A 24,674-nucleotide genomic window follows, 5' to 3' on the forward strand; every position below is an offset into this window, starting at 1 on the left:
CTCACGTGTGATGAGAACAGTACTGAGTTGTGAAAAGATTGGCCACATTTGTGGGTGAGTGGATATTTTTCTGGGGCACAGCCAACTAACTAATCAAGTAGTAACCTAATCCAAGAATTTAGTCTCACCAACATCATTCTTTAGTAGAGCTTTGCAAATTTTTCCATTAAAAAACAAACTTGAGAAAACAGAAATGAACCTTTTATCTTTATCCCTATCCAAAGGGATAAAGAATATAACACGAAGGACTGGGTCCCACGTTCAAAATACTCCAGTCTTAGGATTTTCCTTTACAATGTATACTAATTTTGAATTCTGCAGAATACCTCCATTATAAAACTAATTACTTAATTGCTTATTAGTTAAATTACTTTATTCCTCTTATTCTCCATCCAAATTGTTGAGTTAAATGAATGTTTCTAAAAGGCACACAGTGGTCATCTCGTTGCTTCTCTTAGCTTCTGGCAAATTGCTGCTACTGTGAACATGATTATTTGGAGGCAGGACTCATACACATAAAAAATTAACTCCATAAAAATACATGAGAGAATACATAAGAGCCTGAATATGTGGTAGAAGGGGTGAGGTTCATGGAAGAGGAGACAATGTCCTTAGAAGGCTGGACTGTGGGAGACTTACAATCACCTGTTCTTTGCTTCGATGAAATCACTTTCCTTTTGATTAAATTGCACTTGGAATGCAGACAACACTGAGTGTGGATCTTAGACTCAAAGAAGTTCCATGACTTGCCCAAGATTACACAGCCAGAAAGTGGAAAATCTAAGCTTCCTCCATAAAATGAATATGATAACTCTTCTTAAATTTGAGATGAAAATCCAATGAATATAGTATTTAAGCATCCAGAACATAATAAGCACAAAGATGCTTATTTTTCTACCTCACCATAGAAATAGTTATAGTCCATCTGATGCCTGGAACCGTGCAATTTTCCACCCACTATTCCTAAAGTTAGGTTTGAGGCCACTTTTCCTAGAACAAGGAAGTAATATAGAATACTCGAGGATAAACTTATATGGGACAAAGGTGAAACAGTTTGTTCAAAGGATGGGTTTTATAAATTCAAAAAGAGAAGGTTCCACTAAATATATGGATTGTTTTGGTACTACCAAATATTTACTCTGAATACCTTTTATATATCAATGCTTTCCACAAAATTACAATTTTGGCCACGTCCTAATTTTCAACTAATTTATATCCTTAACTCGGACTCACCATTAACATGTATAATGAAAGAAACATTTTTTCTCTTGCAAATCCAAATATACTAATTTAGGAAAATGCATTATAATAGCATATTGACTGCCCCTTCCACCACAGTCTTTTCTTCCAGTTTCAAATGTTATCATGGTCTAGTTTTGTATGAGACTAATGTCTTAGATTTACCACAATTCTCACAGTCTCAGGTTCCAAAAATAAATTTATGCAGGAATTATATCTATCGGCAACTATACATTAATATATTCTCTCTTCTTAAAAGTCTAACTCTTGTAGCTATAAGACTATTATTCAGCAGAAATATTTCAGTCCTTTTCTCCTAGAGACTTTTCAGTTTATACGACTACGAAAGAATGTAAGGCACATTATCAAAATCATCTGAAGTATAGTAATAATTTGCTACCTACACTCACAAACAAGGGAAGCAACTCTATTATATACATTATAGAATTCATGGTAGCCAGAGAGAAAGGATCAACAGCTCTACACTTTTCTGAATAAATACTCAGAGACAAAAGTCCCATTATTTTAATGGACAAGAATTAAAAAAAGCTTCAGAGAGAGAGAGAGACAGAGAGAGGTGTGTAATTGCAAGAGGAGAAAAGTCTTCTAATTTATGTTAAAATCAATCTAGGAAGTTGATGTTTTTATTATCTCTCATATCATTATATACAAAACTCAGAAGAATTAGCTCATTTTTCTTGAAGTTTTTATGTGGTATATAGATGCCTATTTTAACGCTTGAAGTAAATAAAACAGGATATAATAATTTGCTTCTGAAAGAACTGTTAGAATACTCCACCTGGCATTGAATATGGAACATGAAGTCACTTTGAGACAGCTTCATACATAGTGGCACCAAGATCTGTTTAGTAAATCCCTTAAAGACCCGTTAGAAACTACTTTTGACCAAATCTTCAAAAGAACTCAAGGAATGACACACTGACTCCTACCTGAAGCACCTGGATAGGAAATTAAATGGTCTTTATTGCACTTGATTCAACACTGACATTTACATTGCTGGCCCCTAAGCAGAGTCCAGCATGACAAAGCATAGGCTGAATGACCTTGTACAATAACAAAAGTAGAGCAAAGCTTACCTGTATTCACTCTCCCCATAGAGGACCTGTGAGCTGGGTGCTCACAGCTGAGCAATGGCAAAAAAACATTCTTTAGTTAATAATAAAGGGAAGAAAAGCTGCAGACACCAAGAACCTGGGTTAACCATTGACATTGGTTGTTCCTACAGTTCCACCCTGGGAATCTACATAGGTAGCCCTTGGCATCTTATAAAGCGGGCAGTGACTGGTCAGCTGAGACTGTGGTTACCTCACCACCTCTGTACCTCTGCAGAAGGTACAGCGTGAAGGTCATTCGAGCATGCATACCCTGACTAAGTTTTCACTCGGTCAGGGTTACAAAGGAGGAAGACTTCCTGGGCCAGAAACATGCTCAACAATGCCAGTAAGTGACTCAAATATTTACAAACAGGGTTGCTGGGAGCTAACCTATGGAAATTGTCCTGCCGGCCTTCAGATGTGGAGCATTGCAAAGAAACTCTTTTCAACCAGAACTCTTTGTCTGCATCTTAGCAGGTGAGGGTTGAGAGTGCATGCCAATGAAAACTGAGACAAGACAATCAGAAAGAGCTAAGCATCCATTCCTACCTTTATTCAACATGCCTTTAATGATTATTTACCAAGTGCCACACAGTTCCAAAGACGCCCTGATAAACAGGAGACAGAGATTACGACTGGAGGGTCCGCCCTCCCCTAACCCCAGAATCAGAGCTTAAGACTGAGAGGACAAGTGAAACACAGGCTGTGGGCCAGAACCAGGATGTACAGGCTGTGTGCAGGCAGTTACTCCACCCCAGCAGCGGGTTCTCGGGGTGAAATAAACTGTGGAGGTGGTCGCGGAGGCAAGCTGGTTGACCAGAAGTCAGAAGATGGAAGGGTAAGAGAAGAGCTGGCTTTAAAGTGGTAGCATCCAGAAAAGGGCCCAGAAAATGTGAAACAACATTCTCAAGCTATTCAAACCCTGGGGGAGCTGTATCCAGAGCTCAAAGGCAGTATTGTGCTGGCAAGAGATTAGTATTTTTCTTTACTCCAAAGAGCACCGGTAACCAGGGGATCTAGGAGCCCCATCCAGTTTGGCTGACCCTCCAAACCCAAGAGGCCCTTTCTAGGTCCTGAGCATAGTTGCTGTTTGGGGGGTTGTTTGCTTTGGGTTTTAATTTTTAGAAGCATGAACACTTGCCAGGCCAGAGTGGCTCAGTTGGTTGAGCATTGTCCTGTTCACCAAAAGGTTGTTGATTTGGTGCCCGGTCAGGGCACATATGGCAGGCAACTGATCAATGTTTCTCTCTCATATCAATGTTTCTTTCTCTCTCTCTCTCTTGTTCCTCTCTCTAAGCATGTCCCCGGGTGAGGATTTAAAAAAAAAAAAAAATAAAAGCATGAATACTTGAGAAAGCAAAATTGGATTTCAATGCTGGTGCTGTCACTAGCTTTGAGACTGTGGGAGCTGCTTAACGTGTGCGCACCTCAGTTTTCTCATCCATAAAATAGGGCGAATAATGATAGCAATGATGTCAAAAACACCCACCTAAGCCAGATACTTAAGAGTTGCAAACCTGTTAGCTATCATTCAGGCTTTGACATTCTGTTCTGGAGCATGCGATATGCAACTTGTTAAACAGTAACAGCTAGAAGAGTTTGAACCCTCTAAGGGACCAATCTTTTGAATCACCTCTAAAGGTCAGGGAAGCAGTGAACCCAGAGGCTAACTTTTCTGCAAAGAAATTTGAACACTAGAGAAATGTCCACATTTCCATACTAATTGAGGCAACTTTCATTATGGCTTATCCATAATGAGCCCTACTTGACTGTTTAGCATTATGGATTCCTCTGCTCAGTGACTGGCGTGCTGCCAAGCTGAGCTCCCTTTATCAGTGCTCCATCTCAGAGGACTTTTGAAAGAGCACCAGGTACACAGAAAGCGCCCGCTGCTCTGCAAGGACAGTTTCAGGGAGGGCGGCTTTGTTTGGGTGAGTGTTCGGACTGATCTGAGAAGATGAGCCATCTTAACTGTATCGCATGAGAAAGACCATAGAGAAGGCAGGACAGGAAGCAAGATGGGGAAACTGGATGTCTTCCCAGCTCCAACGAAGTCATATCATCACGGCTTGGCTTCATTCCTTTGTTTGAAATAAATGCCTAGAACGTCAGACACACCCATACTCACATGTAAGTAGAAAAACAGTGACCTTCAGAGTCTCCAGAGAGACCACGTGGCCCTCAGAGCCCAAGATATCTAGTATCTGACCCTTAACAGAAAACTGTTTGCCGATCCCTGAGCCGGCTGACCCATACAACTCACTGTTCTCCAAAGACAATGCCCCTCCTGACTAATAACTGGCACATGGTGAACTTCAAGTTGACTGAATTTCTGTAATTTAAAAACCTACCTTTCTATGTTCAATCCAGCAATCATGCCCCTTGGTCTTTACCGAGAGTTAAAATTTTATGTCCGTGCAAATACTTGCACATAGATGTTTATAGCAGCTTTATTCATAATTGCCAAGGTAAAAAACTTCCTTCAGTGGGTGAATAAACTGTGGTATAACCAGATGATGAAATATTATTCAGTGCTGAAAAAAGAAAAGAGTTATCAAGCCATGAAGAGACATGGAGAAATACGTACAGGGTGGGGCCAAAATAGGTTCACAGTTGTTCATATGGAAAATAATACCATAATTACTCAATAATAATACAAGAATAAACTCTGTGTTTCTTGTACTCACAACGGTAAAGCTACTTTGGCCCCTCCCTGTACTGCTATAGAACATCATGGAAAAGGTAAAACTATGGTGACAATAAGAAAATCAGGAGTTGGTGAAGGGCAGACAGAGGGAGCAATGAACAGGCAGAGCACAGAGGATTTTCAGAGCAGTGAAAATACTCTGTATGGGGTTATAATGATGCATACATGCTATTACAGAGCTGTCCAAACCCAAGAGTGACGCCTAAGGTACACTGTGGGCTTTGAGTGACAATCATGTATCAAGGCAGGGTCACCCTTGCTAAAAAATGTATCATTCTGGTGAGCAATGTTGGCAATGAAGGAGGTTCAGCAGGCATGGGAGCAGGGGATCCATGGGAAATCTCGGTACCATCCCTCGATTTTACTGTCAATTTTTACTGCTCTAAAAAAAAATAAACTCTTAAAAATCTTCCCGTCAAGGTTCCTTTCACTAACTCCTTCCTTGCCTTCTCCAAACATCAATTTATAGTTACTTTAAAAATATTTTTTTAAAAAACACAAACTTGTTAGGGTCTTCGAAGGAGGAACACCTGAGGCCAAAAGTGGTAAAGCATTATAAATTTATTAGGTCATCGAAATCTAGATGGGTTGAGCCCCCAAATGGCACCAGCACCCAAGGACCAGAGATGGGGAGTCAAAGATTTTAAAGGACTCCAGGTGGGCTTTTTCTGGGTGAAGTGTTCTCTGGGCAGGTCTGGATCCTGGGAAGGTCTGATAATGATCTTAGCAAGTGGAACGTGGTCTAAGCAAAAGGGAATGTTGGCTGTGAAGTGGTCTACAGGTTAGTTCCCTCTGGAGGGGGCATCGATTTCATTATTTGATCAGAACTAACAAAACTTTCAAAAGCACTCTCCCTTTCAATCCATACAGTATGGTTCTTTGTCGCATGTGTCATTTCCTTCACCGGAATTTAAATACTGGTGGGAAAGAACTGACTGAAGTCTTTAAAGCATCTAGCAGAAAGCTGTATTACAGCAGAAGCTAAGAAATGAATGCTTTTCTTCATGCAGCAATTATACTCTATTTGGAGACCCAAACACTTCTATTTTTCACACTTATTGACCTTTCTCTCCAGTTGCTGTCTTAATGAGCTTCCTATGTTCCTCGTCCATCTCCCACTTCTCCTGAAGCCCAAGCCCCATTTGCTTCGCAGAGACTCCACCCAACATTAGAATGACTACATTTTGCCTGGGCTTTTTTCTCTCTGCATCACTTCAACAGTCAAAATTGTCCTTCATTGTGTCCCATTTCCACTTGAGCAACTGTGTTTTACTGTGTTCCAAGCCTTTCAGAATATACATGGTAGAAAATATGAATAAGTACAAGGCAATAAAAACGAATTGTGCCTCAATTTCCTTTGCCACAATTATTTCCAATCTTTTCCTCTATTTGTGTTAAGATAAAATTGAGATGCAATTCTATTTATCACTGAATCGCATTTTCAAATCTTTGTCAAGGAGCTCTCACCTTAATGCCAAAGAATGCACCTACTAGCTCTGGAATTCCCAACCTCCAGGAGATGCAAGTTCATAGATCTTCTGAAGCATGAGGTTGGCTTCGGCGTCCTCCCTAATCCCATCCCCATTTACTGATGGGAATCACACCATGTTGTGGGTGTGAACTGAAATCGTGCCTTGAGAGAGCTTTATGAACTGTAAAGCGTGCCATAGATGTGCCAAACATTTAAAGGTGTGCCCAAACATCCGGTAAATCCTATTCCTCTGTAAGACGTGCTTGTAAAGGGAAAAATCATCACTCTCCTCAAGGAAGTATCTGTTCTCGGGGATGAGAGGAGCATCAAAGGTGGCTGGGTTCTGAAAGATGCCCTCAGACGGGCTTATTTCACTTAGCACAGTACCCTCCAGGTCCATCCACTGTCCCAAATGGTAAGATTTCCTTCTTTCTGATGGTTGAGTAACATAAGTAAGAGAAAGACAAATACCATATGACTTCACTTACTAGTACATAGGAAATCTAAAGAACAATATAAATGAACAAACAAAACAAAGACAGACTTAGAGATACAGAGAACAGACTGATGGTTGCCAGAAGGGAAGGAGAAAGGGGGCTGGGTGAAAAAGGTGAAGAGACTGAGAAGCACAGACTGGTAGTTTCAAAATAGTCATGGGGTGTTAAGTACAGCATAGAGAGCATAGTCAGTAATAGTGTAATAGCTATGAATGGTGCCAAGTGGGTACTGCAAATACCAGGAGCAACACTCTGTAAAACATATGATTGTATAACCACTGTGCTGTCCACCTGAAACTGATACAAAATAAAACTGAATGTAAGCTGTAATTGAAATACTTTTTTAAAAAATTAAAGAAGCCCTCATTTGAAAGACTATTTTTATTAATTATGTCTTTACCTGAATAGCTCCAGCCCCAAACCCCTGACTTACTTCATTGCCATACTGATGACTTTGTTAGGAAATGTTGGAGGGAGACTAATTTAGCTGCACACTTTCCTCAGTTCTTCTTCAGTTTTCATATGGAGACATAATCCTTCCTTCTCCTGACTCTTTCAAACTGCAGGAGTGAATGGTGAAAAGGGAGGCCCCTGTTGCCCCTGCCCTTCCCAGACATTTCCCCCCCAATGCTTTCCTTTCCCCAAATAAGAATTAAAAGTGATATTTCTTTTGACAGCTGGTAACTAATCCCACCTTAGCAGGAAGGAGAGAAGGAAGCCAGCAAAGGAATTTTCCATTCCTATGTCTCTTCTAATTTTTTTCCACATCAGGTACTTTTCAAAAGCTAGACATTTCCAGGGAGTCTGTCTGTCTCTGTTTTGTCTAGCAGGGTCACGTGCTCCTTCAGGTCTCCTGTGCCGCCACAGAGAAACCTGACTGAGCTGATGTTTGTATCTGGAGGAGGCGGAACTTGAGAACTTTTGAATCTCCTAAGGAAATAAAACTGCAACGTGATGCCTTGGCTGATGCAAATGGGATTTTTCCTTGGTAAAGATCAAATTCACACAGCTAGTCGCTCAAACCACAAATCAAAAAGCCCTGTATCCTAATACCTACAACTCTGAGTCTTAAAATAAGTCTCTGCTTAAGGGTCTTTTGCCTGCCAGACTGACTGACTGACTTCCTTCCTTCCTTCCTTCCTTCCTTCCTTCCTTCCTTCCTTCCTTCCTTCCCCATCCCCCCCCTTCATTTCTTCCTTCCTTTTCTGTTTAAATACTAAAGGGCTGTCTGTACTTGACAATGTTCCAAGCCCACCAGAATGTATACGATAAAAAGCAGATGAAAAAGTAAAACAAAAGCAAAAATCAACTTGAATTTGTTTCCTTAAGCAGCAATCCAGTTCAGCATTTTCATAAGATAATGAGCAATATTGTCATTTTTCCAAATATTCTTAATTGCTTAATGAATGAGAAGAATATTCTTCAAAGGCATCAACTAAGTATAAGAAAGTGTAGGGGCAATATCACTAGAGAAAAAGTCAGGATATTAGATTTTACTATTGGACTGACAATCAGAGGGATGACCCTTGTCAAGATACTTTATTTCTTTGAACCTTAATTTTTAAGCATGCAAAATAAAAGAGTTGCATGGTTCTATTATCTCTTCTTGGTATATAATTTTATTGTTCCATCTATCCATATTATAATGAAATGAAGCTACATATATAAGAACAGGAATTGTGTATTTTTGTTCTTTATTGCTTACTCAATGTCTAACACAGTACCTGGCCCATAATATATGCTCAGTAAGAATATGTTTAGTGAATGAATGAATACATGAATGAATCAACAGAAGATTATGTGTTTATATCAAGGCAAAAGGACCAAATAATTCAATTTTGTTTAAATCAAAGTAGCCATTTGAAGTTTTAGCATAAGTTGGGTTGGATTCATGTGGAAACAGTCTATTTGACACCAAAAAATGATAGTCACATTTATATCCTCATATAGTCTTAAAAGTTATTTGCTATTGCTCTCATGTAACTGTTCTCAAAAGTTATTAGTCTTCAAAATGTAAGATTCTATGCATTTCTTACTCCCATTGTCATCTCTCTAGGTTGCTATTGCTGTAGAGTATAAAATACAGGTCCAGTTAAGGCTGAAAGGGAAGTAGTTACTGTGAGGTTTCACAGGCTCAGAAATCTTGCATTTTGTTGTGGATTTGTACAATGCTATTTGAAGATAAATTGCATCTTGAAATTTTTCCTGCAACAAATTGACTTTATTTATAATGTCCAGTTGTATCATATACACCACAAGTCAGCTTAGAAAGCAATACTTTTCACATATCAACTATTGGTTTTGATTTATGCATAAAGGAAAAGAATGGAGCCAATTTAGCAGAACTGTGTAGACAAACCTTTGTGTACAATTATTCTAGAAAGCTTGTTTTGCATTAATGATTTCCCTTTTCCTGATCTATGTATTTCACAAGCAGATTGCTAAACACTAATTAATATGTACTTGCTTTCATTCTCCCTTCTTATACAAATTGCTCTATGGAGTGCGGGTTAGTAGGAGACAGAAATGTCACTGTGTATGTGTGTGCTCTAATTGAAAAGCTAATAAACTGATGAAATAACACTCCTGTTGGTTGTGGGGATAGAATGTTCTGGAGTGGGTGAAATGGCTGGTCTCTCTTGACAGTGGGAAATAGAACTGTTCACACTACATTTCCGATTACTGAGCTCCTCTACATCATTTCGCCTGCCCACGGAGCAGAGAGGCACACATTGTTGGAGTGGGGCAGAATATGCCAGACTGACCTCCTTTCCCTTGAAACAATTTTCACAAAACAGAACCCAGTGGAAGAAAACACAGGAATCCCCGAATGCATATTGAAAAGGGATTCATTTCTCACTCATCAGATAACAATGGTTAATGACTTGGGTAACCCGACTTTGCTTTCCTGTGGTCTTAATAAAAAGGCTGGTTCATTCCATTAGGAAATCAGTGAGATGAATCGTAATGAAGAACCGTGATTCTCTGCCAGGATTTAGCAAAGGCCATGAATAGCCCAGCTTAAAAGTTGAATTTCTTGTTTTCCTTCCTGTGTGGTTCTCTTTGAAAAGGCAACAGAATGGTCCATTTGGCCTTTGGAAAACGCATCTCAAAGGAGGCACCACTGCCAGCTGGTGAGGTCCGTCTTAGGTAAACTAAGCCGTGGGGCATTAGGCATGCAATGGCCAGAGGGCAAATCTGAAAATGAAGACTAAGTCACTTGTGTGGATTTTCTTGCTAACGAGGGAGGGTACTGAACAGACCCAGCTTGTAGGGAACAGCTCCTCCAGGGCCCAGAGGCTGGGCATATTAAAGTGCTCAGTGATGCCCATTCTCTTCTGCAGTGGAACAGTTCTGCTATAACGTGACATAGGTGTTCTTAGAAATCACAATGCTATGCATGACCGCACGGCCCGCCCACCCCCCCGCCCGCCAAAACAAAAACAGGACTTACAGGGAGAATAGGACTAGCAGCATAACACTCAAAATTTTCATCAGAAAGCCCTAGCTGGGTGGCTCAGTTGGTTGGAGCATCGTCCTGTGCACCAAAAGGTTGCGGGTTCAATTCCCAGTCAGGGCACATTCAGGAGACAATGGAATGATGTTTCTCTCTCTCCATCTCTTTCTCTTCCCTTTCCTCTCTCTCTAAAATCAATAAAAAAATACCCTTGGGTGAGGATTTAAATTTTTTTCAAGAGAAATATTTTTTTTTACAAAGATAGGAACCTGATAAAAAGGTTGGCATAGTGTTACACATGATTGATGTTAAGGAATGCATAAATGTGACAACATGGCACTTTGCCTTGGGAAAGGCCCAAGGTTCACTTGTGGACGTGGGAATCAGAAAGGTTTGTAGCTTGTGAGTACTGGGAAGTGGTAGAGAGTTTGTTTGAAATCCGATGGGAGGCTGGAGCCCCAGGGGTGGGTGAGGGCGCTGTGCATGTGTGTTTTGTGGATCCCCATGTAGCTCAGTTGAGTTGGGTGCCATTTTTCTCATTCACCTAATGTTTCTTGAGGAGAAAACGCTTGCTCAAATTATATGCTGTGCTCAAGCAAACAGGTCATGTTCAAATTGTTCCTTAGTATATCAAGTGCACAGGAAAATGAATTTGCATTTTCAAACAAGAGTTATAGCAGAACTGACAGAATATTCTCGGGTTAAACTAAATACCTAACAGTCAAATGAAGAGTTAAACTTTTTCTGAACCCTGTGGCGATTTCCAGATAGCTGTTCAGTGTTGTGTTGACATGTTAAATCATTCTGCGTCTATATTTTTCATCTTTCCCCAATAATACCACTTATCTTCTCACACCATAAATATTGTAAAGTCAAAGAAATCAAGAGCTTTTTTTTGTTCTCACATGAGGGAGTGCCTTCACTGACCAGATTATGTTATCTTTCCAGCTCACCTTCCAGTTTTTTACCTAGCTCTGGTTTTTAAATTTTTTAAACTTATTTTTCAATTACAGTTGACATACAATAGTATATTAGTTTCAGTGTATAGTGTATACAGTGTACAGCGTGGTGATCAGACATTTATATACCTTATAAAGTGATCACCCCAATAAGTCTAGTCTAGTTCTGGGTTTTCTGTTTGTTCCAGATCTTAATCACAGTATTTTATAACACATCTACCTATCATTAATACATTCTTTAATTTTATCCAGCAATTTCTTACCCTTGAAATGTTTTCTTGTTTCATAATAAGTTGGATCTTGTTATCATTTTGTGGGGCTTTCCTTCAACTCTGTGACACTAGTCCACTTACATCAAATACGCAAAGCAAATGCTTGTCAATCTATCTCATTTGCTTTTTCTATAATATGCAGAGTTCAGAATCCTCTCCATCTAGGCATCTTACCCTTTGGAAAGGGTTTTACAGGGATCCAATGTAAACATGAAGTAACAGGAACACCCACACTGTGCTTGGCCTTCCTCATCGTGTTTTTAAGGCTAATCCAAGAAAACAGCCTATAAAACATGCACACACGGTATGTGCATTGCCGATCTCCTGGTAAACATCCCTTCTATGATTAAATTGATTCCTGAGGAATTGGCTCGGACAACTAGTACCAAAGGTCATTTTCAAAACTTCCTGTGCCCCTGAGAATGTTTTGTGTTAATAATATGCATTCGGTTTATAGACACTTAAGAAAACCTCCTTTATGTCGGGCCAGAAACAAAGCCAAGATTAAAACAAGGAGAAAAATCCCACCACCTCTGCGGAATCAAATGGACGCTGGCTTCTAGAAAGAAAAGAAAGCTGGGTTTTGAAAGATTCGTTAAAAGTCTCAATCTCTCCATATTTTCTCTCCAAGCCTACAAACAAAAAAGCAGAAGAAACTGCCATCCGGGGACAGAGGCCATGACAGGATCTGGACAGGATGACAGATGAAAAGCAGGAGAGCCAGACCTGGGATCACACTGAAAAACAACACAAAACAGAGGAAGTGGGTTCTTAATGCCAATAAAACAGCTAAACAGGATTTCTTTGCCATTTTCTTAAAAAAAAAAAAAAAAAAAAGAAAGAAAAAGAAAAAGAAAGAAATTTTAGAGAACTTGAAAAACTTTTCCACATTTAAGAAAATGTGTTTTGCCCTGGCCAGGTGACTCAGTTGGTTGGAGTGCTGTCCTGTACACCAAAAGGTTCAAGTTCCAGTTAGGGCACATACCTAGGGCTGTGGTTTCAATCCCCCATTAGGGCGCGGATGGCAGACAACCAATCAATGTTTCTTTGTCACATCGAAGTTTCTCTCTCTCTCTCTCTCTCTCTCTCTCTCTCTCTCTCTCTCTCTCTCAAAATCAATAAAAACATATCCTTGGGTGAGGACTGAAAAAATGTGTTTCCTCATTTTCTTAAATATAAATTAGTAAATATCAATCCATCAATTCCCAGCCCTTCCTAGGACACTTTGTTTACATCACCAATTGGGGATACCATGTGAAAACAATATTTTCTTTCTCAAGTTAAAAGGAAATCAGCATGTTTTATGCAGTAAACATGATTTAATTGAAGATATTAACCCCATTCTCACTTATATTTCTTCGCAGACTACCATTTCCGCGTCCTTTGTGGGATCAATGTGTCTCACTTCCTCAGGGTAGCACAATATAATTCCACAAACCAGTGGTGGCTGGTGGGCTGCTTTTCTATTGCTTTTCTCCCAGAGATCAGAGAGGACCAGAGACTGAAGTCTGAATGTTGTCTAACTGTCCCAACTCTGCCAATAATGTTCACTAGATTTCTGAAGTTTTCAGCAGAGAAAGGAAACATTTTTAAAAAGTCAGATTCTTTTTAAAGCGGGAACTCAAATTACCAATGCCCTGCTCTTAGGGGGTCACTGTTGTCAAATTCTACACAGGAGACTTCTCTCATATGATTGCAATTACCAACATCGCAGGCTATTAGTGTGTGGCCTCATGGCCTGCCTAGAGTAGAGCCTAAAGTGATTTGTTTTTAAAGAGAGAAAGAGAGAGAGAGAGAGACCTTCAGACCCATGAACCACAGGGAATCGAGAGGCAGGAACTGAATTGTGCCCTGTATTCAATTTGTCAGCAGAGCCTCCAGTCCACTCACTTGGCCCAGCTCAAGTGTCAGTAACTGGAGCAGAACAGTCATCAGTTGAAAATACTACTGGCAGATCAGTTCCAAGCTTGTGACAGGGGACATGCTGTATAGATCCTTGGGGACATGAAGAGGCAAGAAATGAGAAGAGTCCAGTGGTGGGCATAGCTGATTAAAACGCACAGATGTATTAGTTATTTGAGTAGGAAGGAACTAACAGCATACAACTGCTGAAGATCCACGTAGCCGGTGGATTTGGTTGTTTGTTGGTTTACTTAGAGATGCACGTTGATGTGACTGCTCATTTCCCCACTCACACTCAGGCTCAGGTCCTGCTATCTGGCATAGGTAAGCTTTTCTGAGCTCTGCCTCGGATATTGCGATGTGCTTGAAGGATGTGCTCGCAGCCACGACCTGGAATCTACTGATGTTCCACCTACTGGCTGGTCTCCTGGTACTTTAACACTTGTCCAGATAGAGCGTGAATTTTCTATCCTTTTGTTGTTACCCTGTTTTTAATCAGGGCCTCCCTTTCAAACAGGTTAGTCCCAGAGCCAAGTGAATTCCTCTAAGCAAGCCCAGTCCATCGCCGGTTTCTGTACTTGCACGTGGACCTGTGATTGGGGAACACAGGTGGGAGGCCGGGTTGGTAAATGGTGCTCTAAATATATCAGTAAGGCAATGTGTTAATGAACTGCTTTGGCAAAGTCTAATATATCAGTAAGGCAATGTGTTAATGAACTGCTTTGGCAAAGTCTAACTGCAGGCAGACACAGCTTGTGCCGTGACAGCACCCTTCTCCAAGGCTCACGATATAACAGGAAAGAAATTGTTTCCATTTCCCTCACATTAGCCAGGGACAGGCCAAAGGGCTCCCACTAACAGCCATGCTTCTGTGAAGAAGAAAGTGCACCGTGGGAGCCAGGCTTCTCACCCCGGGGGCTCGTGATCATGGTATGTGGTTATGAGTCATTCCGCTTGATGCATGGACCAAGCTTCCCCACCATCTAAAAGCTGTCCCAGAAAAAAACTTCAAATACTGTATCTGAATATAGTTTTCTTTGTAAAATATAAAAATATATAACTTTTGAAGAAATAACAGATAAATTCTGAATCATTTCATTTGATCCCTTCAATGAAGCTACACTCCTGTGTTTTAGGTGTATCAATATGAAGTGGTAGGAACTAACATGGTGTGGTAAATAGTAGGTGATAATTAAATTAAACTGTATAATGCGGAAGAGAAGACACAATTTGCTTGTGTATTTTGAAAACACTGGTCTTGAAATTGAAAGATCAAGCTTGTGGTCTCAACTTTGCCACTTGTTAATCTGTGACCTTGAGATGTCATTTAATTTCCTTTTGTTTCAATTTCTCATCTGTAAAATTAAGATGACTGAAGTCAAGACCTAAGATTCTTCCCAGCCAAAAGTTCCACAATTCCTGGTAAGCCTTTTTCACATTCCTGTAATTCATTAGTAATGTATTGTCCTATGAGATTTAAGCTCCTTCTTCACTTTCTCATTAACATACAACCCAATTATCATATGCCCTTTAATTTAATGGATTTGAATAAAACAAGCCATTTTTTTCACCTTAAAGGTGAGTGTGTACTATGTAATTCTGGTATTCAGTAATATTGCTGACCTGTGATATGCCAGTCAGTCCTGTCTCGGAAAATAGAGCTACAAATCTGTACGCTATAATTCAGGTCTAGTTTTCTCTACAACAAACAATAAGGGCTCTTGATTGAGTTAGAAATGTTTGTGTCTGAGTACAAATGGTGTTGTTTTTGTTGTTGTTGTTGTTTTTAATCCTGGTGAGGATATTTTTCCATTGATTTTTAGAGATAGTGGAAGAGAGAGGGAAAGAAAGAGAGAAACATCAATGTGAAAGAAACACATCAATTGGGTTGCCTTCTGCATGAGCCCCGACCAGGGCCTGGGCCGGGAAGAGCCTGCAACAGAGGAAGACCCTGCCCTTGACGGGAATCAAACCCGGGATGTTTTGGTCCGCAGGCTGATGCTCTACCCACTGAGCCAACCCAGCTAGGGCTGTACAGATGGTTTCAAGGAGAGTACATAAACCTATACATGGAGCCTATCCTTGGTTTCCCCCAAGTTGGAATGGGGTGGTGGTCATTTTCGGAACAACGGAAAAATGTGTGCTCTGCTAAAAATGAAGCAGGATTCTGCCACAGACACACATCCATTCCAGGACCTGGGCTATGGTCATTTGTGCTGTGACCTTTCACTATTGGTTGAGCTGGTAGGTGGACATAGGGAAGTTGTTCCAAAACAACCAGATGGAAAATCATAAAAATGCAGGGAAGCCTGGGAATTGATGGAAAAAGCCACATGTGCAGAGCCAGGTGACTGCCCCAAACAGACTGACCTTCCCCAAACCATGAAAGTCTCATCTGTGTGCTACTGGGGTTTCAAACACATATCATAGTAATCGTCACCCCTACAACTTCCAAAAAGCAGCTCCTGCTCCATGTGCAGGAGGAATTACTCTCTCTCCACTTCCAGCCAGCCCCAGGGGGCGTCAGAGATGGACAGACCAGAGTCACTAAGCTGGAGAGTCACAGAAGATGCCACCTGCTTCTCTTTCATTGGGAAGGCAGGGTACCCACTCTCCAGGGAGCAGAGTTATCTTCAGAGACCATTGTAACCAGTATACGGACTCTATGCTAACGCCACTAATTCCAACAGCGAGAATTCACCATTAAGCCTAGTAAACCCAGGGCAGCAATAAGGCATCCTGCCATGGCTCTTCTGGTCTTACCTCCCTTAGTCAGACAACCGTTCATATATAATGAACCTTCTCACATTGCATTTGAATTGCCTGTGTTCTGGGTATTGTGTGAGGGAAAGCTTATATTATGACAAAGGAATAGAAACTAGGTTTGTTCTGTATATCCTAATTCCCTCTAAATAGATACAAATATGTTACTGCCATATAGTTAAAAGAGAATCAGTGCGGGGGGAGCGGGGGGAGGGGAGGAGGTTCCCAAGGAAACAAGACCCTGGAATTACGAGGAGTTATGAATAGCTGCTCTCTCCCATCTAGCATTTGCCAGAGGCCAGGCAATACGCTAAGCCCTTTAAGTGTGTTATCTTATTTAATCCTCTAACCTCGTAAGTCAACACAAAATTATCACTCCCATTTTGCAAATAAAAACCTGAACCTTGAAGACGTTGACTGCAATGTCATGAAGCCAGAGCGGGTCCCAGGTTCTCCTTATCACTGGCCGTCCTCCCGTTCCTGTGCTTTTGCACAAGGTACCTGGGGAAGACTCCAAGAGAACTTGTCCGTTTCTATCTAAATGAGAAATCTCCTCTGAACTAAACTGATTTCTCCTGGGTGCTCTACAAGGAGGAGAACTCGCACTGGCAGAGCCCAGCTGTGGACGGGGTGCCACTGTCCTGGGTGTTACAATTATCCACAAGGAGGAAGTAGCATGTGTCCACCTGTTTTTCAGGTCTCATCTCACCAGGAGTGGGCCCATGTGTGGTGTTAGTCACTTTTCTCCCTTGAAAGCTCATCATTTCATTAAAAATGTTTATTTTCCTCTACATGTTGGAGCAGGGCTTGCATGGTCATGGAAGCGGTTTTCAAGGTCGTCACGAGAAACACCGAGTTCGCTTGAATCAGGCACCCTTACTGGAGGTCAGATGGCCCTTCAGCATTTGGTGAAGGTGCTCTGAGCCCTGGAAACTGGGACTGATCTGGCAGTTCCTGGATGTTCTGAACACCCAAACCACAGCTGGATTGCGGAAAGAGAAAGGCAAAAACTGGTTCTGTGAGATTTTACCTTCATGGGATCTTAATTTGATATTAACACATTGCGGACCAGTAGTTGTACTGCTAGCTTTACCCAGTGGCCAGATAAGTTTCTATTGAATGAGTACAAAAAACGTTTTACATAAATGTTAAAGGCACACTTTAAAATTAAATACCCATTGCATTTTAAAGTTATTTATTACATGTTCTTACAAGCTAATATCTTTTTAAAGTATGATACTTTGTAAAACACTGTGTAATATGAAGCGAGAATTCTTGTGATCTGTTCGCAATGTGTTAAGAACAAAATGACATAAAAATCTTGACAAGATCTTAGCAGAGACAAAGAATTAGGAAGTTGAAGAGAACATGATCATCCTCACTCAACATCGACAGAAGGTGTCGCCCAGCTGCATTCATTCCTTAACTATATTTTAATGTTTACCATCCTTTTTGGTGACACCCCCAAGACTTACTTCCATTAAAATAATATCCATTCCACATTTTAAATCTCACTAGAAAATTTCCTTTACCATTATTTTCCAAGCTATGCTATGCCATTTTATATTATTTTAATCATGGCTAAAATGACCAAATTGTGGGTCGGGGTGGGGGGGGAGGCAGATCAGGATGTATGTTCCAACAGAATATGTTTCTGATCTGTTCATTTATTTCTGAATAAATAAAGTTGAATTATCCTTTGAATGAGATGCCTTTATTCCTGGCAGATGGAAGCACACAGGCCGATGTCTAGAAACCCAATCTGCATGGTCACAGGCATCTTTCCTGATCATTAAACAAAAACACGAGGGAATACTACTTAGCCATCAAAAAGAAGGAAATCTTACCCTCTGTGACAGCGTGGATGGACCTGGAGAGCACTATGCTAAGTGAAATAAACCAGTCAGAGAAAGACAAGTGCATACGATTTCACTCATATGTGGAATCTAATGAACCAAATTAACAAACAAAATAGAAACAGACTCATAGATACAGAGAACAGATGGACAGCTCTGAAAGGGGAGAGGTGATGGGGAGTTGGGTGAAAAAGGTTTAAGAAATTAAGGGGAAAAAAACCCTCTCATAGACATAGACAACAGTATGTGACTGCCAGAGGGAAAGGGAATGAGGGGAGGTAGAAGAGGGTAAAGAGGAGATAAGTACTGAAAAAAGGGGACTTGACTTTAGGTGGTGAACATACAATACAATATAGAGATGTTGGATTATAGATTTGTATGCCTGGAACCTATATGATTTTATAAACCAATGTCACCCCAATAAATTCAATAAAAATTAAAAAACATTCAAGACTTAACAATCCTAACAGTAAAAAATTTAAAAAGTAACTCATTCTCACCTTGAGGAACACAGTTAACATTTACAATACAAATCAAAGTAATTATTTGAGTTTAGTAAGATGTGATATTTTCTTTTTTTAAATTTAATAAATCTTTATTGTTCAGATTATTACAATTGTTCCTCTTTCCCCCCGCCCCTAGCTCCCCTCTACCCGGTTCCCACCCCACCCTCTGCCCTTACCTCCCCACCACTGTCCTCATCCATAGGTGTACACTTTTTGTCCAATCTTTCACACACCTCCCACACACCCCTTTCCCCCTGAGAATTGTCAGTCCACTCCCTTTCTATGCCCCTGATTCTATTATATTCACGAGTTTATTCTGTTCCTCAGATTTTTTATTCACTTGATTTTTAGATTCACTTGTTGATAGTCATGTATTTGTTGTTCATAATTTTTATCTTTACTTTCTTCTTCTTCCTCTTCTTCAAGAATAACTTTCAGCATTTCATATAATACTGGTTTGGTGGTGATGAACTCCTTTAGCTTTTAATTATTTGTGAAGCTCTTTATCTGCCCTTCAATTCTGAATGATAGCTTTGCTGGGTAGAGTAATCTTGGTTGTAGGTTCTTGCTATTCATCACTTGGAATAATTCTTGCCACTACCGTCTGGCCTGCATAGTTTCTGTTCAGAAATCAGCTGACAATCGTATGGGTGCTCCCTTGTAGGTAATTAACTGTTTTTCTCTTGCTGCTTTTAATATTCTCTCTTTGTCTTTTGCTCTTGGCATTTTAATTATGATGTGTCTTGGTGTGGGCCTCTTTGGATTCCTTTTGTTTGGGGTTCTGTGCGCTTCCTGGACTTGTAAGTCTATTTCTTTCACCAGGTGGGGGAAGTTTTCAGTCATTACTTCTTCAAATAGGTTTTCAGTATCTTGCTCTCTCTCTTCTTCTGGCACCCCCATAATTCGGATGTTGGTATGCTTGAGGTTGTCCCAGAGGCTCCTTACACTATCTTCAACTTTTTTGGATTCTTTTTGCTTTTTGCTTTTCCGGTTGAGTGTTTTTTGCTTCTTTGTATTTCAACTCTTTTGACTTGATTCTTACAGTCCTCTTAACAATCTTGAATGTGATATTTTCTTTTTCTTTTAATTTAATAAATATTTATTGTTCAGATTATTACAATTGTTCCTCTTTTTTCCCCCCATAGCTCCCCTGTTAGGTCTCTGTATAATATTTTTTTATTTCAGTCAGTGTATGTTTAATTTCTAGTTGGTCCTTTTTCATATCCTCAAGGGTCTTGCTAAATTTATCGGCCTTTTCCTGGAAATTCTTGAAAAAACTTATAACCATGGTTTTGAATTCTATATCCAGTCATTTGTTTTCCTCCATTTCTTTCATTTGTGATCTGTTTCTTTGTCTCCACATTTTCGTTGCTTCCCTGAGTTGGTGGAGTAGCTTTGTGTGGTAGGTGTCCTATAGGGCACAGTGGCTCAGCCTCCCCAGTTACCTGAGGTGGACACTCTTGGTGCACCCCTTTGTGGACTGTGTGCTCAGCCTTGTTGTAGTTAAGTCTTGATTGTTGTTGGTATCACTGGGAGGAATTGACCTCCAGGCCAACTGGCTGTGAGGATCAGCTGTGTCTACGCTGGGAAAACTTCTGTGCTGGAGACACTCTTATGAGACTAGACTTGCAAAATTGCAAAAGCCTCTGTGCTCAGCTTGGATGGGGTGGAGTTTCAGGGCGGAGCAGACAGTGTTGGTTTCCCGTCAGCCCTGTCCTATGAGGCCCCTGTGTCTCAGTGTCCCTTGGTAATCGCTCCAAGCACCTCTGAGAGAAAGCCACCCTCGAGTTTTGCCCGCTGCCAGACAGTCCAGTTTCTCCCCGAATGAGTCCGGGTTCCCAGAAACTTGCCCGGAACTGGAGTTCAGTGCAGTCGGGAGCTTCTGTCTCCCTCCCGCTTTAGAAAGCCAGCCGCGCACTCAGCCACCCGTGCATTCAGCAGTCAGTCCTCTCTGCATGCACATGCGCCTCTGGACCTCTGCTTTCCACAGCTCCCGAGTCTCAGTGTGCTTTCTCTTTTCCTGACAGTCCAGATTCCCCTGAATGAGTCTGGCTTCCCAGCGTCTCGCCCGGGACTGGAGTTCAGTGCAGTCAGGAGTTTCCTTCTCCCTCCCGCTTTAGAAAGCCAGCCACGCACTTTGCCGCCCGTGCACACAGCGAGTCTCCACACCTCAGCCTTTTGCAGCTCCTCTGAGTCTCAGTGTGCTTACCTCTTTTCTTCTAGTTGTAGAATTTCCACTCAGCCAGCTTTCCTGTGGTTCTGGATGGGGTTCGTTTTGTCTTTTAGTTGTAGTTTTGATATTGTTGTGTGAGGCAGCAGTTTAGGTGTTTACCTATGCCGCCATCTTGGTTTCTCCTCAATCAATTTCTTTCGATATTTTCATCACTAGCTTTTAGTTATAATGTTCTGAAATCTATATATCAAGGTTGTTTTTAAAATACAAAGGACTCTCATATATTAACTCATTAAAATACACAGAGTCACTTAGAAATTCTTTTTTAAAAATTCTGCCTATACAACCTAATATTTATTATTCATGATTTTCACAGTGAAATGTCAGAAAACCGAAGAATTCTATCCCAAGCTACTACCATGTAGGTATAATCTGGTTTCACTTCAGTACTTTTCATATTTACTCTTCACTTCTTTTTTTTTTTTTTAAATATATACTTTATTGACTTCAGAGAGGAAGGGAGAGGGAGTGCAGGATAGAAATATCAATGATGAGAATCCTTGATTGGCTGCCTCCTGCACTCCCCCTACTGGGGATTGAGCATGCAACCTGGGCATGTGCCTTGACTGGGAATCAAACCATGACCTCCTGGCTCATAAGTCAATGCTCAACCACTGAGCAACACAGGCTGGGTAGTGCGTATTATTTTCAATTCCAAGTCTTATCTGCTCCGTCTGACCCCTGACTCCTTCAGAATAGATAGAACATATCTATAGCATGACAATGAATTAGTTGGTCTAACTGAGAACTTAGATTCTAGAATGGCTAGATATACTGTACCTACCGCTGACTTACTAGCGGTCCATACATCCTCAATAACCCCTCCCATCCCCCCAGGCAAAATGCATCCTTCCATACCACACTCGTGGCTATAAATTACTACTTTCATGCACAGCTCTCTTCCCCGCCCTACTGTGAATTTCTCAAGGCCCTATCTCCATCATTTTGACATCCAGCACCCACTTTCCTCTGCCTCTAACACTTCCTGGAAACTGAGAGGTAGTAGGCATTCAAATTGGCTTAAGTAAATATGAAAATGCTATCTAATAAAAGAGTAATATGCAAATTAACCATCACTACGCTACACCCACAAGCCACGCCCACCAGCCAATCAGGAGTGAGTATGCAAATTAGCCCAACCAAGATGGCTGCAGCCACGAAGCGAACAGGAGGCTTGGGTTTCCCCAGTAATGCAGGAAGCCAAGCTTTCCACACATCCTGGCCGTCCTAGGCCTCCACTCAATGCTACAAAGTTTCAATTATAGAAGATAAATAAATCCCAACAAAAATGGCAGCAGCCAAGGAGCTGGAGAGAGCAGGAGGCTTGAGTTGCCCCTGGTGATGGAGGAGGCCAAGATTTCTGCACACCTTGGCCAGCCTAGGCCTCCACTCAAGGCTATAAAGTTTCAATTATAGAAGATAAATAAATCCCAACAAAAATGGCTGCAGCCAAGGAGCAAGCAGGAGGCTTGGCTCCACTCAAGGCTACAAAGTTTCAATTATAGAAGATAAATAAACTCCAGATACCAGGGCCTCTGCTTGGGTTGCTGGGCGGCGTGGCCGGCCTGCAAACCACCACAGGCCCCTCACCCAGGCCACCCAATGCCCCAAGGGAACCCCACCCTGATCCGGGACACCCTTCAGGGCAAACCAGCTGGCCCCCTTCATGCACCAGGCATCAAACCCATCTAATAAAAGAGTAATATGCAAATCGACCATCAGTCCAACACACAAGATGGCTGCCCCCATGTGGACACAAGATGGCCACCACAAGATGGCCAGCAAGGGGAGGGTAGTTGGGAGGGACCAGGCCTGCAAGGGAGGGCAGTGTGGGTGATCAGGCCAGCAGGGGAGGGCAGTTGGGAGGGACCAGGCTTGCAAGGAAGGGCAGTTGGGGGTGATCAAGCCTACAGGGGAGGGCAGATAGGGGTGAACAGGCCGGCAGAGGAAGGAAGTTGGGGGCAACCGGGCCTGCTGGGGAGAGCAGTTGGGAGGGACCAGGCCTGCAAGGGAGAGCAGTTAGGGGCAAACAGGCTGGCAGGGGAGTGGTTAGGGGGTGATCAGGCTGGCAGTCAGAAGCGGTTAGGGGTAATCAGGAAGGCAGGCAGGCGAACAGTTGGGAGCCAGCAGTCCCAGGTAGGATCGGGCCTAAATGGGCAGTCGGACATCCCTCAAGGGGTCCCAGATTGGAGAGGGTGCAGGCTGGGCTGAGGGACACCTCCCCCGTGCACGAATTTCGTGCACTGGGCCTCTAGTCATAATAATAAAAGGCCAAGAGGCGTCATGACCAAAATGACCAAACGACCCATCTCCATAAGGTGGCATTTACCACTTCTTGGTCCCTCACCGTCCACGAGCAGGGGCGGGGCGGGACTGGGGACTGGCGACTGGCGAGCAGGCTGAACTGCTGACCTCTTGGTCTCTCTTAGTCCCTCCCCACAGGCCCACAGGCTCCAATGAATCAGCGATGGTGAACGGGGCAATCGGGGTGGGTGGCCAGAGGACCAGGCTGGCAGTCAGGCCGTTGGGATAATCAACTCATCCCTGGCTGCTCAGGGGCTCAGGCCTGGGGGAAAGCAGGTGCCAGTAACTTGACCTCCATGCGCATGTGCCAGCCCTGCCCGGCCTGCTCAGGACCACTCAGACCGGGAAGGGTTAAGTTGCGGGCACACCCCGCAGCCTCTGTCAGCGCATCAAGCCACAGCAGCAATGGCAGCGGCAACGGCGGCGGCGGTGCCTGCATGAGCACCCCAAGCAGGCAGCGCGTTCCATCAGAGGCCAGCCCAGTGCACGTGCATAGAGGTGAAGTCTCGGGCACCTGCTTTCCCGTAGGCCTGAGCCCTGGAGCAGCCGGGGATGAGCTGGTGATCCCAATGGCCTGACAGCCCGGTGGCAGAGGTGGCGTTTGGCCTGGAGACTGGCGAACGGGCAGAAGATGGCCCTGATCGCAGGAGGCTAGGCCTAGGGACCCTACCTGCACAATTTAATCATGGGCTGGGCCTCTAGTGAATGAATAAATGCCCTTTCGTTGCCCCTAAGGAAAAATACGGGGTGTGTTATTTTGCAGCTATCCTTTATCAGGAAGTGGGTGGGCACCTTGAGATATGAATTGCTTCCTCGGTCTGATCTCATTTACTCTTTCTTCTGTGCTGTGAAGGAAAGGCTGCAGGCTTCCTCTTTGGTTGCACATGGCTGCATTGCTGGGAGAGAACCTGCATTATCTAGCCTGTTTAAAAGGCCCTTTATTCTTCGTCAACCCTACTCAAAATGAAGTTTCTTTGCAGACATGTGAAGATGATCTTGGGATTCAGACAGAAAAACAGAATGACATCTAAATCAATGGTTGTTCACAGGGATTAGGTACCTGCCAAGAATTGTTATTTTTTTTAATCCTCACCAGAGGATATGTTTTTATTGATTTTAGAGAGAGGAAGGGAGAGAGAGTGAGAGATACAAACAAAGAGAGAGAGAGAAACATCAATGTGAAAGAGAAACTGGTCAGTTGCCTCCCATCCATGCCCCAACCAGGGACTAGACCAGCCTTGGGCAAACTACGGCCCGCTGGCCGGATCCCGCTGTTCTATCAGGTTCTCTTGCTCTCCCCTCCACTCCTTTATTTTGAATTTATATTAGTTCACACAAACACTCCATCCATGCTTTTGTTCCAGCCCTCCGGTCCAGTTTAAGAACCCATTGT

At 42.3% G+C, this 24,674-nt stretch overlaps 1 protein-coding gene across 2 annotated transcripts in view; it reads right to left on the minus strand.

Annotated features, from left to right (window-relative positions):
• Window positions 1–2,392, minus strand: part of KCNJ2 (potassium inwardly rectifying channel subfamily J member 2) — a 336,141-nt gene extending 333,749 nt beyond the window's left edge. For both annotated transcript variants that reach the window (XR_013961200.1, XM_080680211.1), the window contains exon 1: window positions 2,337–2,392. The gene's annotated coding sequence lies outside the window, so the exon portion shown is untranslated. The remainder of the gene's footprint in view (window positions 1–2,336) is intronic.
• Window positions 2,393–24,674: the final 22,282 nt, after the last annotated feature.

This window comes from Plecotus auritus (assembly GCF_963455305.1).
Source record: "Plecotus auritus genome assembly, chromosome: 7".
Classification (NCBI taxonomy): domain Eukaryota; kingdom Metazoa; phylum Chordata; class Mammalia; order Chiroptera; family Vespertilionidae; genus Plecotus; species Plecotus auritus.